Raw genomic sequence first — 15,246 nt, forward strand, 5'->3', positions numbered from 1 at the left:
TGCATACAGTAGGAGTCGCTGCAGTATGGTTTGGATTCACTGTTATATTACTGACTTTCCTCTAACAGACAGCAGCAACTGTCGCAGCTCAGCAGTCTGGACTTAGAATGCCGGCAGGTCTCAGCATGAAGTACAATAACTTGAAACAGAAACAGCCGTGCTTACAAATGACAGATATGCAGCACAGACAGTATTCATGGGATAAAGTCTACACTACATATCTGTCATTCTCAAGTGATACTGCTTCCTTTTCACTGTATTTTTCTATAATTTGTAATAATTTGTGCAGTAGTGTGTGTAAGCTACATAATTTACTGGTTTACTATGTTCATCTTTTAGTAGTTTTTCCTTTTATCTTTTTTTTTAAACTGGTAAAATTTCTATGACAAAGAACAAAAAAGGGTGACAGAGAGGATAAGCAACATAAACATAATGGACAAAGATAAAGACAATAACAATGATGTATGTTACAGTGATGATATGATAAGAGTCTGGGAGTGGAGATTCGATTAGATTAAGGGTGTGTGTGTGTGTGTTTGTAAGAGGCAGTGATATGGATCTGTGTTTAGTGATCCTAGACAGGTTAGTGTGTGGAGTAAGCAACATGACATGTGGGGGAGTGGAAGACAGAGACATACTGTTCATGTTATGGTGATAATAGATATATGATGATGTGGTGTAACATCAATATAATAATAATAATAATAATAATAATTGCAGGTCTTTGTCATAACCCAAAATATCAGGCAAATTTGAATTTTGATCTAATGATGGTACTTGATAGAAAGTTAAGGAAGTCCTTCAACAAGTCCTCCAATGCCCATACAGGTTGCTTATCCCTCCCCTCAGATACGTCTTATTGCAGCGTATCAGTGGTAGGTGTACCAAACCTTTGTTGCCATCGCAAAAATAATAAACATAAAGTTGAGTCTGTGGAATGCTTACAGTTTGGTTAAGTAAAGGCACAAAAACAACTTTAGTTTTAGGAAGAAAATAAGTACTTTCTAAAGGGTGGAGAATCTTCATTGTCATGGTTAGAATATGAAACATGGGGCTATGGTTGTGGAACTATCATGAATAAGAGAAACAACACTTTCACATGGGAAACAAAGACGGGACACCTGTGTCAAACCCATGCGTTGACCCATCCTTCCACCCAAAACCTCCTCCCAACATGGAGTTTGTCGATCCTTATACTACACCAGTTAACATCCTCCACTGTTCCCGTCATAATTACTATGGTAACTAGAGGTAGCCCAGTAAACAATGTACGTAACAATGGGTCACAATCTCAGGAAACATCAGTTAATCATCAGGAGGGCAAAAATGTCTATCCAAAATGTCATGGCAATCCATCCAATAGCTGTTGAGACATTTCACTCAAAGCCATAAATGTCAACCTTGTCTTGCTAGAAGAAAAGTTACAGGATCACCAAAATCATGAGGATACATCATCTGAGTACAATGTTATGTCTGTTGAAAATTTCCAATCCATCAAATACACGTTGAAATATTTCACTGGCTAACTGCTGGTGGCAGTGATCACCAACATGAATAGGATCTATCATCGGGACAACATGAGACTGAACAACAGACTGACAGCTACCATGGCACGTAACAGGCTAAAACTAAAAGCAGCCAAGCAGAATGGACATTAAAAAAATGTACATTATGTGGCAAAATGGTTGTGAAAACCTACATTTACCGTAATGCTAAAACTGACTGACTTGCACCAACGTACAAGCAGCGACTGAAAAACATCCAGCAGATGCAGAAGTAAAGACTTCTTTCCATGTGCCACACATTCCAGTCATGGAAGTGATCAGTTTGAGTGTCAGTTTGAGCCAAATCCCACTGAAGCATCTTATCTGTTCAGCCGACTGAAACAAAGTGATTAATGACTAATTGAGTTTTACAGCTTGGCAGAGCGATAACAGTGACTTTGGACTGCAGTAAACAAGCAGTACAGTAAAAGTCCTTCGCGTATAGTATGAACAAACAAATGAACTTACCAATAGTTAATTCATGGAGGAAAATACGTGAAGCTACACCACAAATATTATAGGTTACCCTTTCTGTATAGCTCTTTTTTTAGTCTCTGATCATCATCTCTCAGGTGTATATATCTCACGTGTATATATGTATGTATATATATTGACTAAATGCATGCACACTTGCAGTATATCTTGCTTGGCGGGACACTATACTGTGCTCTGATAGACAATCCAATAAAGTGTGTGCTGTCTCTATAAACATAAATTCCATCAACCGTGCAAGCCCCAGGGCCATATCGTGTTTGCAAACATCAAGCATATTTGCTGTATTGTCTAACAGCTTTAAACACTGACAAATGTTTAAGCTGTTCTCTATATCTGTCACTGAGGCTTTGCTTTGCTTCATATTACTTTTAGAAATTACTGTTGGCTTAAGTTTAGGCACTGTAAATCACCTTCTAATGACACCAATACGGTTTGTCCGTCCGTCCGTCCATCCATCCATCAATCCATCCATCCATCATCTATTTTGCATATCCATAAAGGGTCACAGGGGTGCTGGAGCCTAACCCAGCTGACATTGGGCAAGAGGTAGGGTACACCCTGTATAGATCGCCAGTCCATCGCAGGGCCAACATATACGGACAACCATACATGCATGTCTTTGGACTGTGAGAGGAAGCCAGATTACCTGGAGAGAGCCCACGCAGGCACAGGGAGAACATGCAAACTCCACACAGAAAAGCCAGTTTGTGTTCCTGCTATATGTCAAGGTCTTACCTATACAGTGAGTGAAAACTAAGACCTGTGTGTGCCAGAAGTGTTTGTTTTTTTCTTATCTAGGCTTTTATGTATAGTTCCTTCAACTGTGCAACAGACCTTTTACAACAGAATAAAAACTGGAGAGAGAGAACAAACTAAGGTTAAATTAGGCTACAGAGTAATAAAGAGATTCACCTTTTTTTCCTGTTTTATTTGTGGAGAACATATTCAGTCAAACTGTGTGTATCTTGAGGTAATAACTTTGTGCGCATGCTCTGAATGTTTTTGTGTGTGGCAGAAGGCAACCTGGCCAGTGATAAATCACAGTTCTGCAGCTAGCCAACTTTAATCTTCTCTTATTGTCTTTATTTCATTTCATTTCCTTTGACCCTCTCTCATGTTGTATTGACTATGTTTCATTTTTCACACCTGCTGCACACATTAATTTTTTTCTTGGTTCGCCTTATCCCTCAGGCAGAGGAAACTGAATTATGTCCTCCACTGCTTCTCTGATCTCCATATTACTTCTCTCTTCTATCCCCCTCATGGCAGCATCTCATGTCACTAGTTCATTTGACCTGGGTCCTCCCTTAGGTTGTGCTTATGTTTACTCAAATGTTCAATCCTTACTCTGTTCATCCCCCAGTGTCTCTGAGCACATCTTAAAAAGCCATGTGTTCATGACACGTCACAAAGTCAAAAATTACGAGCTCCAACTTGATAAAAATGATTTTAACGCATGGCCAGGACAGATTTTGAGCTCGAAATCTCATGCAGAAATTCCATCATTACTTGTGTATACAGCAGTGTTCAAAAGAAAAACTGGCATGGTTTTCCAGGAAAATGGATGGTTTGCAGCCAAAACAACATGCCTCACTGATGCCCAGGCTGTTGGCTGAATTAGGCCAAATGCCCACTATTAGTCATATATGCCAAACACAATTTACTCCTTAAGACTAATTTTGAGTGAGTGTTGCCTCCTCAATTATTGTCAAATTATACTTTTTCACATTCATACCAGTTGATTGTATATGTGGTGAAAAAAACGTGGCATAATTAAGAAGAGTTTTATGTTACTAAATTATTAGAATTTACTAAATTACTAATAGGAGCAGATAAAACTCAGGTTGTAAGCATAGACACACTGCTGACAGGCAGCTGGAATTTTATTGCAGTACCACTCATTGTTTGATATGGACCTAAATATACACTGCTACCTTGGAACACCATTTTTCTAAGTTACTCTGGATACTTGAAAATTTCTTTATCCATAGTTCTGTTTATCAATAAGTCACCACAGCAATTCTCAGGGGGAAATTTATAGATTGTGTTTTTGAATTCAATGTTTTTTTTAGCTTGCAGCACAGTTTGATACATTCCAGTAATTATATATTTTTTCACCTTAGCAGCTTAAAAGTTTTGTCAGTCCTGTAGATTATCAAGTTTAACTGAAGTGAAACTTTAGCTGTAAATGCAACTGTGGGTACAGTATTGCTAGAAAAACAACATATATTGAACTCCTTATAGTCATACATACTTGCAAGTCCAATGTTCTGGATTACAGAGCAGCATGTTGTGATGACGGTCAATATGTTTATCGTTCAATGTATGGATAGCTACAACAGACAAAATAATGGGGCCATGAGTATATTTTCACCCGGCAAAAATTGAATGTGCTATTTAAACAGGGTAATTGTAATAGGCTTTGCTTGTGTGACTCAGAGGTTTTCATAAGATTACCTCAAGCTGAAGTCAAGTGTGGATATTTACCCTGAGCCTTCAGCCTCTGTAACAAGCTGGTCGACTCTGCTGCTTCCCAGTTAATTTGTCACCCTGTTTTCTCACTTTCTGCTCCAAAGTCTCTTTCCCTTTTACTCTCTTCTCTGTAGCTATATAGCTCACCTTCAGTGCCTTTGACCACTACCTTACTTCTTGACCCCAGTCGGACCCCAGTTTTCTTTCTGTTTCTCAGTATATTATTTCTCTGTCTCTGACTATTTGAAATCTCCTGCTCTTCTGTTAACCTACTTTCTTTCGTACTCTAAAACAATTAGCTCCTCTCCTGGCTGGCAGCCTGTTAGTTTCCTCCAGTTTTTGGGATTGCACTTTTTTCAGCTTCCTGTTTCCAGGCTTCACTGATGTCTGCACAGCTTCGTTGCTGTCTGTGTTTGTGTACAGTAAGCAGTAAAGGATAATAGATTCCTACCACAGATAACTTCATTTTCCAGTTTTATTACTTTCCACACCTCTGAAGTCAGTGTTTTGTAGGCTCAGAATCTATCCCTCCACTCTTATCTTCTCCATTAGTCCCCCAATCAGTAGTCCCCATGATATGGATTAGCCCTACCAGGGACCAATTCATCATTTCCAAATAGTGCAGTACTCCTGCTCACTACTCCTCTGTCAACCCCATGTTTTCTCACCATCTCTCTCTTGAAACTATGCAAGTTAATTAGTATTCTATCCTTTAATGCAATACATACTTTCCATTGAGAATGCAATTATGTCCACTCCATGGACATCTGTTGGAAACATATAGAAACAGAACCATTTAGTACATAAGTGGTCACGCACACTGGCAGGATAGGCTCTTCTTCTGACTGTGCTTCCCTATGACTCCAAGCAGCAACGCAGAATTCTCGTATATAGAGCAGAACCCAACAGATACATGTCAATTGTCCAGGATTGCAGAACAACCCTGCATTCACACCAATCACATTTAGCGTATTTCACTAGACTAGACAGTTATATAGTTTACACTATGTGGCAGCCATTAATCAGCCTCTGCTAACATGCCGTTTTATTGAAGTTACAGCACATTAACATTGTCAGTGGCTTTTGTTGGTAGAGGTCAGAGTAAAAATACAGTTCACTAAAATGCCTGTTGCACTAAACACAACTGTTGAGGGGATTGTATTCTCCTCCTGATCAAGTTTGATATGTCTGCATCAACAAGCCATAAAAGCACTTAACCATTAGTAAACATATCTCACTTGTCTTGACACAAATGCATTAACATTTCCATATAGACACAAAAATAACTGCTACTTTAACATTTATCTTCTTTTTGAATATCTCCCTTCAGCAACCTCAGCACTGAATGCAGTAAAGTAGGTTTTCTGTGGCACAATACCAATTCTTTCCTAAAATGAACTGCAGCTTTGTGCAGTAGTGCAAATTTTGGACCCACCCTGTCATTCAGTGTTTTTTCTTGATTTTAATTATTTTCTACATTGTACATTAATATTTAAGAAGGAACACAAATGGAATTATATAGTAAACAAAAAAAGTGTTTTGATTGAGAGAATGCAGAGAATACAATGAGCAAAGCTGTCATCAAAGCAAAAGGTGCAAGAGGTGACCACTTTGGAGAATCTAAAATATTAAATTATATTCTGGTTTGTTTACTAGTTTTTGTTTACTACCCACACCTGTGGGACTACTACATAGTCCCACAGGTGTTCCTTCATAGATTTGATGTCTTCAATATTAATCTAGAATGTAGAAAATAATAAAAATAAAGAAAAACCACTAAATGAGGTGGTGTGTCCAAACTTTTGACTGGTACTGTATATCTACAACGTCTCTTCCTCACATCCCTTGAGCTCCACACCTCCAGAGAGGTTAGAAATTGGATCCCATGGGTCATGTGCAGAAAAGAGATATTATGTGGGATTACAGCATCAGAAAAACAGTCAGTAAACTACTGCAGTGCTGTGCAGTCAGAAGAGGAGTATGTGAAGAAGAAAACGAGTGAAAATGAATTCAAATCTAAAATGCCGAGGAAGTGCTACTTCCACCTTCCTGCTGATCAGAATGCAGACTTGGATATGAACAGGCAAGCATGAAATGTGTTATGTCATGTAGAGGAGAGGAAGAGGAAAACATTTGCTGTGCTGGGAAATCAAAATGACACCAGACACACCAAAGAAGTGGACATGTTGATCCCACAGCTTGAACTTGTCCTCCTGTGTCTTAATAAAGAAAAAATCCTTCATCTCTCTTCCTGTATATTCTACTTCAAGTCAAAACAGTTCAATTTCTCTCTTATATTGAACTAGGTCTAAAGTATTTTACAATCTTCCCCTGCTAATCTTTGTATATACAGTACAGTATGTGCCCATGAATCTAGTCAACCCTATTACAGGCTGCCCTTACAAAAGAGCAGTGACAATATACCTATTCACTTTTTCTCATTGACAGCCAGTGACAGCCTTACCAAGGACCACTTGCTCAGAGGACTGTGTATGACTTTGTTTCCGCCTCGCCTTTGTCACAAAGGTCAGTCCATGCAACTGGCTTCATCAGTAATGGAGGGTTTTTTGTTTATTGGTATTTGCTATGACAAATGAGTAACCCTCCTGCCCCCTAGTCCCCTGTGAAGGTTAATGATTCCACACTCTAATATCCCTCTCAACTGAGACAGCATCCTGTCTGTTATGTCATTTTATCCCCAGACCACTGACTTTAAGGAATGCACATCCTATTATTTGAATTCACAGAAGATGACAGTACAGTCTTCCTGCCCATATGCTGTGAAGTTGTGGTAACTCTTTTGTCCATATTCTGCTATCCTATTGCCACTGCCGTGTGGTTTACATGTATCAGGACCAGCTGCTACATCTCAGTCTTTGAGAATAAGTTTTTCAGCCAGTACCATCAACAAGGCTGTTTTTATGTGTGGGGGAAAGAGTTAAACATCCCTCTGAACATCTAAAGTCCCAAAATAAATGCAACAATGCACCACCCTTTAATTTGCATTTATCACAGATTGGAGACATGCAGGGAAGCAATTTATGTAACATAACCGTGCAGTAATGAAAACAGTGAATCACTTAACACTGAATTAACCTGTGTCTGCTGATTATTGATCAACTATTGATACAGGAAAATACTGTCCCCCATATTTTATCATTAATTTCTCTTCCCCATGCATTCTTTAAACAGTTGACAGATACAGAATCCTTGAAAAAGAAATTTGCAAGTTTGCTAATAAGTGCCACTTGGTCTTTAGAATGTCACTGGCCTGGTATTGGCTACCTAGTAGTAACGTTTAAATATGGGAAGACTCAGAAAACCAGCCAGAGTGGGCCTACATAGATTTTTGATATTCTAAAGAGATATATAACATTTGGTATAGATATTGATGATATTTACTCTGTAATGTGTTTTAATTTGAGACCTAAGCACATGATATTATTATGACCAAACTTAACAGGAAAATCATTCTTTGATAGTCAAGAGTTCACTTTCAGTCCAATTTATTGTGTAACCAAAACTTTTGCTGAATGATTTAATATATTGTAAAAGATTAGTGATCGCCACCTCAGGATTAAACAGGATAACAAATAGCTCATCAGTGCACGGCTGATAGATATTATGATATACCAACTGGAATATCCTTGCTGTGCATCAATAGAGAAGATTACAGTTGTGGTAATCTTCATTTGAGGAAGAGCAAAAATAGAACAATTTAGTCCTGAAGAAAAGCAGCACTTCAGTGGTATGGGTGTATTTCAGGTTTGAGATGACAGATGTGCAACAAAAGAACGTATTATTGTAAGGCAACACCACAAACCTAAAGCACTATTGACAGCTATATGTTGAGTGTTTGACCAAAAAGTCAGGTGAAAGTAGTGATTCTCTAGCTTAGTTTAGTAATCAAACTACTATTTCAGAGTTATTTGCAAGTGTTTGTATGAAAAAGGCTCAAAAAGGCACTGTGAAGCAATGAACACCATAAAAACAATGGTGTGTATTAACACAGTGAATAAAGATGGATCCTCCAAACACCAGATATAAGATATGCAATTTCGTCTCGCACTTAAATCAATCAAGTTGCCCTCAGAGAAAGTATGTCGAATGCAGGAAAAAAGTTGAAATAGCAATACACCGCTTCGACCGATTTGAGGAGGTTGTGTTTTTTTAAGCAGTGCTGTTGTGTAACTGTGCATGGCCATGAAGAAAGAGAGAGAGACAGGCACGGTCAGAGTTTTCAATGTAAAATTATTGACTTCATCCTGTAATTTTAAGCCCCTACAGTATAGATACAAAGACTACTGAAATATAATAATTTTCATCTTGAATAAAATATAGGGTAAATCACTGTTAGTTCATGATATTCAATATTCAGCCTGCCCCTCTCTCTCTTCACTCATTTGTCTTCCCTCCTCCTCTCTGATGGGCTCGCTGACAGATCATTACTTTGGCACTATTCCAGATGTGCTTGGCTGTGTGTGTGTGTGCGCGTGAGACAGAAACTTATAAATGAACAATGAGCAATGCAGTGGTGAGCCAGCTGACAACAGGTCATGGTGAGAGGTTTGATGAATGTGTTCCTCAAACCCTCTGGCCTTCTCAGTCAATGGAAAGGTCACAGGACCAGCCTGACCTCCCCTGGAGAATCTGTGGTTGTATACTAGCGTGGGCTATGCTGTCTAGTCACACTGGCTGCAATAATCATATATTGATGTATTTAGAATTCTTTTATATCACCAGAACACAATGATCTGTGTTTGGTTTGTCCAATAAAATGTAAGCACCAGGCTGAAGATGTTAAATAGTTAATAATCCACTCTCTGTAAAAATGTATCTATAAACAATATAAGGAAAACATCAGTGTGCAGTTTGGGTGGAGAAAGTGCTTCTATCCGGGTAGTGACTGACCTAACACTTAACGGTATTTGCAGCACAATGTGGAACTTGAAGGACCACATGCTGCTTTCAGTTTCAGTCTGAAACGCTTTCAGCGGCATCCATACTTTTCCCAAGAGACACAGCAGACAATGGAAATCGCTAAGCTACTGCTTCACCTACTGCTTGCAACCTTAGCTGACAGCACTATCAGGAACCACAGAAGCCAAGAATGGTGCTCCACAATGAATCACCATCAACTACAATTTCACAGCATATTCTCTTTGTGTTGTTGCCTTTTCTGTTTGTTTTAGAATCTGCTGGATAGTGTAAGTTGACCCCATTGTAACAGAATCTATGAGACATTGTTTTGAAGCATACAGAGTGAAGTCTTAAAGAGAATGAATGAGCCATTTGAGAAGTAATGTTATCTTGCAGAGTTTTTTCTTTCCTATTGGTCTAAACCTGCAGTTGAGGCCTGCATCCCCTGCAGCAAGGGTATTACTCAGTTAGTCAGATAACATTTATTAATCTAATTACTATTTAACGACTATCAAATTTACACATTGAGAGAGCTTTCATGAGAACCCACATGGACTGTTTTTCCCCTAGACATAAACAGGCTATTTTCAGTTTTCAGGATACAAGGACTTGTGAATGAACATAATGGCAATGAATAATCACCTCAGAGGAGGAGGAAGCCTCATAGTGTGGGAATGAAATGCCATTTAAATGTTCAGGAAGAAACTCGTGACAATTAGATTCAATCAAATGACCCTTAGCGCTAAAAGGTTGGACGTGCTGCATTTCCCAGTGAAAATCAGCAACCAACTCTACAGCTTTATGTAGCTTTTGGCACATTTAGCTAAACTTAATCTGAAGATCACAAGTAACTATGGTGTCAAATAAATACAGTGAGTAAATAGTATAATTTCTTCTGAAATGTAATGAGTAGAAGAATTAAAATAAAATCAAATACTCAAGAAAATAAAACTAAATGAATTACATCCACATGTAGATATAATACTAATGTTACATTTGTTCACTTTTAAATGTCTGTAAAATGGTGATCTCCTACAACCCCCCTCCATGTTCCAAACTTCAGGTATGATTATTCTCTCCTGTGCAATCCCCTGCTTGAAACTCAATCACGCCATGGGACTGTGCATCATCTCTACTTGCATGTGCATGACTAAGTGTCATTCTAACAGCTGTCAATATGAAGAGGATTCAACAGACATTATTAAGTCCTAATTATTTACTGTCACTTCAATGATGTTATTTGTCAGTCACACAGATACTGGAAAAGACTATGCAATACCACTGAGACCTGCCTCATGCTGTTAGTCATCTTGTATTTAATGCTGTAATTAGGTTTATCCATGTGACAGTGGCAGATATTAACTGTCATCCTGAGAGGCAACCCAACAGGTTCTAAACTGCACATGGTCCGTGTTTATCTATTCATGTCTAGATAATATACAATAACAATAATGTATAATATTATATATGGTCAGTTGCATAGAAAGTAATGTGCAGTTCTGAGACTGAAGGCATCATTACAACACAATCGATGTGACAGATGCAGTGATCCATCCACGATTTAACTGTTAAGATGTTTAATAAATGTGGTGATGTAACATTCTTTATTAAACCTCACAGACTGGAAAGAGAGCGGCTTGTAGCATGAATTAAGATGCCAAGTACACAAGTATAGCATATTATTATGTTTTAATTTAAAAATAATTACTGTAATAATTTTGCTATCATGTACAGTATATGTGATAAATTAATTTTTAATATATACACTAGGAGTACACTGTAGTTGAATAAATAGTGCCTTCCACTTAAAGGGTAACTCCACTGATTTCGCACAGTAAGTGCGAATGCATGTGTGATTGTCTCCAGTCATGAAACTTGAGGCAGTGTTGGCTCGAGCTAAAGACAAGAAGTTTGAAAATGACAAAAAAATCTGTTGGTGTTGAGTTAGAAAAAAGTGAGCTTAACAGAACTCTGAAGTCCACTCCTCATCTCTATTTGACACTAGCAGCTCAAGGCTAAATTAACTACTAGTAGCTGACACTCCAAATAAACGAGAAGTGGCCAGGCTGCATTGTGGCCAATGAGGCAGGTTTGACAAGGAAGAGAAATGCATGGAATAAATAAGAAGATATCACTGGTTCTACTGGAACTGAAGTCAACGCTCTTTTAATGATACTAATACTACAGTATTCACAAAATAGATGTAAGCATTACACACTGTATGCAAGTATGCATTCCATGTTACTCTTTTTTTTCCTTTCTGCTGTTGGCTAAGAGTAGACCAAAATGTGACTTGAATTAATACAATTCAATCAAAGAGAAAAATGATTTCAACCACTGTGTGAACACTTCTTTGCGTAGTTCACTGGATAATCAAAGTGAGGTAGAGGAGTGAGTGAAACAGACAAAGGAGGGGTACTGCACAAACTCAGTGTCAGCTGAGTGAGCTCCAAACAAGAGTAAGGTAAGTAATGAAAAGAATGTGTATGATTTAGCCTAAGGTTTTCGGCTCTGTTCAGTGTAATGAAATACACCTTGTGTATCATGAGCTGCAGAGTAATTTCAGCAGTTAAGATAAAGCTGCAGTGGTAGTGACTGGTGCATTTTTAGCAGTCTTTGCTGAGAGGAGAAACTGAATCAATAATGCAACCGTATAGGCGTTGGCTGGGGAATGCAATTTTTTTTTTCATTCTTAATTCCCATTACTCCCTCACACAAATGTGCACACAAATTCAGTATGCATGTTTATCACACACATCTCCCAATGAATTCTGTAAGGCATACCCTGCATGGTGGCTAATTGCTGTGAGGCACTAGCTGCTGAAAGCAAAATATATATAAAAAGCATGCTTCAATTGCGCCACAACCCTCCTGCAGCTCATAGAACCTTTTCATAGTGCATCCAATTTAATTATAGCACATTTTCAATTATAATCCAACCAACTACATCACAGGAAACCTTTACCTTAACCAACCCACCAGCTCTGTAAAACATCTGTGTGCGGTATAAATAAAATGTTAAATGATTCAAAAATGTACCATCTTACAATAATGTACTATTTTTCATTTCAAGTGTAGGTCATTTGAGCTTCTGTATATTTAAAAACAAACCAGTTAGACAGACTGCATTGAAAATATGACACCCAAAGGGAATACCGCAGCTTTCTCAATTTTGGCCCGGGTTGTTACTAATGCAACGTGGCTCTACATGGCAAGGCTTTTCCTGAATACTTAAGAGACCAGATTGCGTGGCTTCACAAAGACGGGAAAGGGTGCAAGAGCATCAAAAGGCTACTCAATATAAGCTAAAACACAGCTGCTGCAGTGATTAGGAGATGCAGGAGGAGCCATACTACTATTAACAGAAGGCACAGTGGCTGTCCCCAAAAATGAGCTACTTATGCAGCCTTATTTAAAAAACAGAAGTCCATGTGCTTCTGATTTGGCACAAGGATTATCTGGAAACTGGTGTTTCAAGTGGACTGATCAGACACTGTGAAGGACATCACACAAAGACAAATTCAAAGGACAGTGTCCAAGAAGAAAACTAGTTGGTTTTGTTTAATTAATCAAACATTTTGTTTTTCAAATAAATTGGATTAATTATTCTTTGGGCTTTGGCTATATCAAATAAAACTGCATTAAATGGACAGGATCTGTAAAGTAATTAACATTTTCGTGATAGCGACCAGGGGTGTACTCTATTTTGTTATATTCTGCAAGTGGTAAGAACCGATATGAAAATGTGTGTGTATGTGGCCTACTGTATTATTATATATTGGCTGTATTGGGCTTGTCAGTATGAATATTGCTCATTAAAGTGACACACAAAGTGAGGACTCAGTAACCAGGCCACTCTGAGGATGTGATGACCTTTAACACTAGTATAGGAGCCACGCTAAAACCAACAGATGGATTGTGGGATTTTAATCAACATGTAAGATGTTTAAACTGCTCTGGAGAGTGAGGTGCAATAAACTCTGTCTCAACTGCCTCAATCGCTGACTGTGTCTCCAGTGAAACCAAGCTGCTGCTGCACTACTGGCCTAAGGGACACAAATCAAATGTTTGTGCTCATGTATGTGTGTGTGCAAGCGTATACTTGGGTTTTTAGCACAGCATGTGCGTGTATGTTCTGCTTCACAAGGAGATGAATTTCCATTGTACTATACAGTACAGTGTGTCGATAGGGTCAGGTTTTATGCCTGTTACTGGGATGAATACGATATAAATAAGGCTTGATGGCTGCTTTGGATGAGTGATGCATTCTAACAACCTTTGTCAGCTTGTAAATTGGTTCCACTACTGCTGAAAGAAACCTGCAATCCTCTTCTTATTGTATGTAGAATGTGTGAATCTGTGAGAGTGGGAGATAGAGAGAGGTGCTTTGGTTGCAGGCATTAAAAATATACATTTTCTTTAGCAGTTAATAAAGATTGCCCACACCCACCATGAGAAAAATGGCAAGGGATATCAAATTCACACCAGCAGATCGGCAATCACACTTGCACACAGAATTTAAATGGAGCCCTATTACACTGGAGATTGAAATCTATTCCTCACAGTCAAAACCCTCTTTGGCCAATACACATGGAGAAGTATGCAAATGCACATGCAGGCACGTCAACTTACAAGCTGGATGTGTGATTAAAATGTAATTCTTTAAGCTTTCATTTAATTAGGGCCCGAGCAACGAGTTGCGTGGGCCAACGGGGCCATGCAACGAGTTGCAAGGACCCTCTTGTTTTCGGTCTGTTTATTATTATTATTATTATTATTATTAGGGCCCCGAGCAAACGAGTTGCGTGGCCCAACGGGGCCATGCAACGAGTTGCAAGGACCCTCTTGTTTTCGTTCGGTTTATTATTATTATTATTATTATTATTTTTTTTCTTCTTTTTCCGCCTCTTTGATCGCCTTTTTGAAGGCCTTAACATGCGTCAAAACTCCTGAAAATTTGGCAGACGCGTCAGGCACGGCGAAAAATTTAAGAATTTAGGGGTCTTGAGCATGGGTGTGGCAAAATGGCCTCGGTAGCGCCACCTACATTTTTAAACGGAACAGCCCCTCAAGCCCGTTGCGCCTAAAAATCTGAAAATCTGCACACATATGTAACATCCCATGACGCACCCAAAAAGTCTCTTGGAGCCATATTCTAAACCCAACAGAAAGTATTTTTATTTTGACCGGAAGGTGAAAAAATTGTGTGTTTTTGGCCATTTCCAGGGGTTGCTTGAACGCGAAACTAGTCCTAGACGCATTATCCGATTGACTTCAAAATTTGATAATTTGTTCTTAAGACATAGACGAAGTTAAATTGCAAAAGTTTCGGACTTTTCATTGAAGGGCGTGGAAGTTATGGCCCCTCAAAGTTCGATTACTCGCAACGAAACAGGAAGTTGCTTTATATTTGCTATATTTCGGCCATACTTTGTCCAAACTGCATCAAACTTTACAGGATTGTTAATGGTACCTATCTGCACACATCCATATGTCAATATTCATACAATTGTTGTAGCGCCACCTATTTATAGCAGGAAATGACATATTTTATAGTGTGATGTCCAGTTTCTAGACGGGTGACCAGATTCACTTCAAATGTTGTCAGCCCCTCCTTGAGGATTTTTTGGAAGACTGGCTCCGAAAATTGTGAGTTTTGTCGAAGCGTGTGCCGGTTCTGGCCCGTCAAAGTTCAGAAACCCAACTTCCTGTTTGAAACCTCAGATTTTGGGGTAACTTCCTGTTGCGACTCTCTACTTTATCCTATAGATGGAGCCATTGTATTACTCTTTGATGGGTTTTTGGAAGGGGGTCT

This window comes from Lates calcarifer, linkage group LG6 (genome assembly GCF_001640805.2).
Source record: "Lates calcarifer isolate ASB-BC8 linkage group LG6, TLL_Latcal_v3, whole genome shotgun sequence".
In the NCBI taxonomy this organism is placed as follows: Eukaryota; Metazoa; Chordata; class Actinopteri; family Centropomidae; genus Lates; species Lates calcarifer.